Here is a 4,950-nt window from a genome sequence, read left to right on the forward strand (position 1 = left end):
TAGAGTGCTGATCCTTCATGAAAAAGTCCAGCTGCCTGAGCATAGCCAGATTCTGGGATGTTTTGGCCACATGAAGATGCAGCGCCTATGATCTCAGCCCAACAGCCTGCACCAGCTGCCATACATGTGAGGAAGGACAGCTCAGAAGACTCGAGTATCCATAAGTAAAGTTACTTCCAATATGTGATTCTTACCAGCTGGAAACCCAGATGTTGCACAACGCAAATGCTTCTCTCGGTAGCCCTAGGGAAGCTCCAATCCGATTTAAGTATTCCCACTATTCCACTGTTTAGAGTAAATGTGGAGCATTTCCCACAGAAGGCAGCTTCTCCTTAAATGCTTTATTTCCTTCGAGTTTAGTGTCTCCTCTATTACTACTGATATTTATCATTTTCAAATAACCAAGTTTGAATATTACTATATCTAATATGCTTTAATTGCTGATTTATAATCCTGTATCACCAGATTATTTGTTATTAAAGTTCTTTCTTTTTTCAAATGTAGACGTGACACATTACAAATACCTGACACAGGAGAACTACCAGTATATAAAAATTGTACTTCCACAAGCCAAGCTTTGGGCTCCATCCCCAAGGAATACTTAGTGACTATAAATACGGGACAAAGAAGACAGCTACACTAAATGACCTCCATTCCTTGTCACTTGTTTTAATGCATCCACCTTCAGTTCCTTTCCCCAGAGGAAACAATTCTTTTACTAAAAATATACCTCTTGTCCACAAGATCTATGTGACTCTACAAAATGTCTGACAGGACTAAAAATGTCCCATAGCACTAGTCACAGATCCATTTGTCGAGGATGCCAAGGAAAGGCAAGACAACGCCAACTCTGATAAATTTATTGCAACTCTCTTTTTACTGAGCACAGTTAACGACGCTGTGTATCACCTCAGAGCAGTAGAGTGCTGCTCTGATGGCAAAGTATGGTCTCTGAGGTTCTGCTTCTGTCTGTACTAACCACCTAACCTTTTGGATGAAAATGTTGATGTTATTCATTTTTAACTATAGTTAATAAAGAATTCATGTATTTTTGAAAATTCATACTACCTAGACAGGTGAAACTGATGGAAGAGCTATGACTCTCTTCGAGAAAGTAAAGCTATAGGTCAAAATGAAATACCAAGTTTTGTGCAGAGAGAATAGAAGAGGTAGGATAGTGAAAAATGATCAAGCAAATGGCACAGTGATAAGAGAGAACATCAGTAAAGGAGTCAGGGACATTTACCTTCACAAGAAAAGTGGGAGCCTCCACTCGACCAATGATGATGCAGCTCCACAGCAAAGCCAGAGGGGAAAGGCAGTGTTTGAGAAGTAGCTCATGCCACGGAGGAGGAAGGATTCAGTCAGAAAAAATATTTTGAGATTCACGGTATTTCAGTCTCAGCAAAAGAGATAGCATGACCTGGGTATATTTTGTATTGTTTCTCACACATATTTTCATGACTTATGAGCCACTAGAGGAAAAAAATCATTGTTTTATAAAACTTCTCTAGTAATGCCCAAGTTTACATATAAAGGTAATGCGTATATTTATATATAAATGTAAAATAAGAGTGCTTTTATTTGTAGATATGCGTTTGACATAATTGCACTAAATTAAAACAAGTCATCCAAATCTATTTTTAAATTAAACAGTGAAAACAATCAAAATATTTTTTCATGTAGCTAATTTAAAACTTTATAGCAAACTCTCTACTCTCCAAAGGGAAGTGGGGCACCCTATTTTTATAAACCACTTAAAATTCCTGGAACTTTATCAAATAGCAAATTAACTTTATAGGAATAATGTAGCACATAAATTAAAATTTGGTAAAGTAATAACTAAAAAGATAAGTTGTGATTAATTGCAATAACTTGGTAAAAAAAACCATAAGCCAATCACTTTTAAATTAATATTTGGGTGTTGGATACATGTTGGTTGTGTCAACAGCAAGTATTGGTGAAGCAGTGTATGAGAATAAACAGACATTAATAATGTTCGTACCCCAGTCAGAATAGCTAGGATTAAAAACAAATGCTTGAGTGAATGTGAGCAAAGAAGAACACTTGATTCATTGCTGATTGGAGTGCAAACCCATGCAGGCATTAAGGAAATCAGTGAGGAGATTCCTCAATAAATGAAAAATCAATCTACCCCATGATCCAGGGATACCACTTTTGATCCTAAACCCAAAGTATCCTACTACAGAGATACCTCCTAAGCAGACATCTTTCTCACCCAGGTTCATTGCTTCTCTATTCACAAAATCCAGGAAATGGAAACACCGTGGATTTCCATCAGTAATGAAAATAACATATATTTACAAGATGGGCTATTATTCATAAACTTGGAAAAATTATATTATTAATTTCTCAAGTAATTACATGGAGTTGGAAGCAATCATGACTAAGGTACTCAAGATCCAGAAAGACACACTTTCCTCTCATTTTTGGATGTTTGCTAAGTCTAGATATGTGTGCTTCATTTAACAGACCCACAAGGGTCAGAAAATCAGTGTGAGGCTAAGGGGAGTGTGGTCTCTCAAGGGAGGGAAGATGGAACACCATAAAGGGCAAAAGGAGAAAAAGGAAATGTTAAATGTGGAGGGAGGTGGGCTTGCAGAATAGGCGAATTAAAGACCTTCTGAAAAAGTCACATTAAAAACTCCCATAGAAGCTTCCTAAAATAGAAATATATACATATTTGCTGGATACCGCAGACTAGCAAACAAAAAAAGGCCAGTGCCAGGAGTGGGCTACTTGTTCTTAGTTGTTGGCTAGTAATGTCACATAGATTCCAACTAGTACGACCTACTGCCACTTATCATGGTTAACCTCCAGAACGCGCTGTTAATGCTCTTTTTTTTTTTCTGAGGACACCATATAGTTGAGTCACGAGACATGGAAAACTCAAGGTGTTATTGACCTGGAAGACTCCTTCCTATTAGCAAGCTCTCACAGTGCCAGGAAGTCGTATGCAGGGTACCAAAGGAGGAAGGCAATTGTCAGCCTTACTCAGCTGTGAGCTGTGCATGCAAACAGCACCTGACCTGCCAAGACATGCCTTCTGGTGCCATAGTGACACTAGTGTCATGGGAGTGACCAACCACGTGCCAAGCAGATTAAGGCCCACTCCACAAGATGGACACATACCTTTAACAGGGTCAAGAACTAGGCCTGATCTGGGCATATGTCCTACTGTAGAACATATCTATCCTCTGCTAAAGGCACACAGTATTAAGGTAAGTCTTAAAGGCACCTTTTTGTACAGAGATTAATGCAGTTGCCAAGGCTCACCAGAGAAATGCCTTTTGTTCTGTGGATGGTGATTAACACAGAGACTCACAGCTGGTCAAGGTCCAGAGAAGAAGCGGCTGATGAGTGCACAGCCCTAAATGGGACAACTAGATCACAGGCCTTCCTTCCAAGGGAAGATTGTCAGAGCCAGAGGTGGTAGATGACAACAAGGAAACCATTTTCGCAACAAAATAAGGCAGTTGCACAGTTCAACCCACAGCTGTTGTAACAGCACGCACACCACCTGTGCTAAGGTTAAACCAGAAAACAACTCCAGCTTCGAGAAAGGGGAACAGACATAAAGTTCCATCTCTAGCTGAGGAGCCGCTGGTACTGATTGTTGCCCGGAGAAGGTTAGCTTTCCTTAAGGGTGCACTGCTTCGTAGGTAAAACATGCTCCAGGGGATGAGCACACATCGAACAGTATAGAGACAGGGCTAATTAGACTCAATGGGTTAAGAAAAATACTCAGGATTAAAAGTTGGGTTGGTGTGGAACTGGGTATATCTGAGAGGATTTGGGGAAGGAGGGAATATGATTTTAAAAATATGATTTGTGAAATTTTCAAAGAATTAACAATATTTTAAAAACTATCTAGATAAAACCAATGGCTGAAAGCAAAGGGGAAAATATATCTAAGCTCAAATAAAGATTGTCTAATCATCAGTACAGTTCCAATCAAGAAAGCAGCAGCCCTGAGTGGTAGCTCTTCCTCATCCTTCAAGCACCGACCTGTGCTGCGAATGCTCAGAGTGCTGGGTGGCCGAGGATGGGAGTTAGGTTTCACTTTATTCTGCATGGTTCTGCTGTGACCTCAAGGGATAGCATCCTGGTGGTCAACGTTTAAAACGGCAGCTCATATATGAGGAAATCCAGTGAAAGAGTAAGACAGGCCTGCATCGGGGGTTCAAAACAGAAACTTTAAGCAATGTTAGCAGCATATTATATCAGTAACGGGAGGCTTAAGGTGATTCGTCTTGAGGGATTTTGAGGAATTTCTTATCCTATTCTCTGAACTTATAGAGACTAAGTTCAAGAAAAATAATATATTGTTTATGTAGTTAATGATAAAAGAAAGAATTCTACCTTCACATTCAGATTCAACTGCCACACAGATTCTAAAACAAAATTAAGCTTATCTAAGTTTTCTACTACTGTTCTTTAAGTGACATTTAAAAGTCTGGGTTCCAAAGGTCAAAAGAAATTATACTCTACCACAAGATAATTGTATAGATATTTTTATCTTTTAGAGCTTTCAAAGTACAAGGATCCTTTATTTTTTTCCAGTTATGAATCACATGCAGGTGGTAAGATATGGAAATCTTACAAATATGTTTAAAGTCAGGATTTAATTATTCAAGTGCTTGTGAGCCATCCTCACATTAAATACATTCACACCCACACTGACTAATCTTATATAACTGCCATGCTTTCTTTAATAATGGAAGATAATTTTTTTTGAAATTTTTTTATTAATTTGTTTAGATTACATCTCAATGGTTATCCCATCCCTTGTATCCTCCCATTCCTCCCTCCCTCCCATTTTCCCATTACTCCCTTCCCCTATGACTGTGACTGAGGGGACTTCCTCCCCCTGTATATGCTCATAGGGTATCAAGTCTGGAAGATAATTTTAATTCTTCTTTTTCTCCT

The sequence above is a fragment of the Acomys minous genome, assembly GCF_964271855.1.
Source record: "Acomys minous genome assembly, chromosome: 11".
In the NCBI taxonomy this organism is placed as follows: Eukaryota; Metazoa; Chordata; class Mammalia; order Rodentia; family Muridae; genus Acomys; species Acomys minous.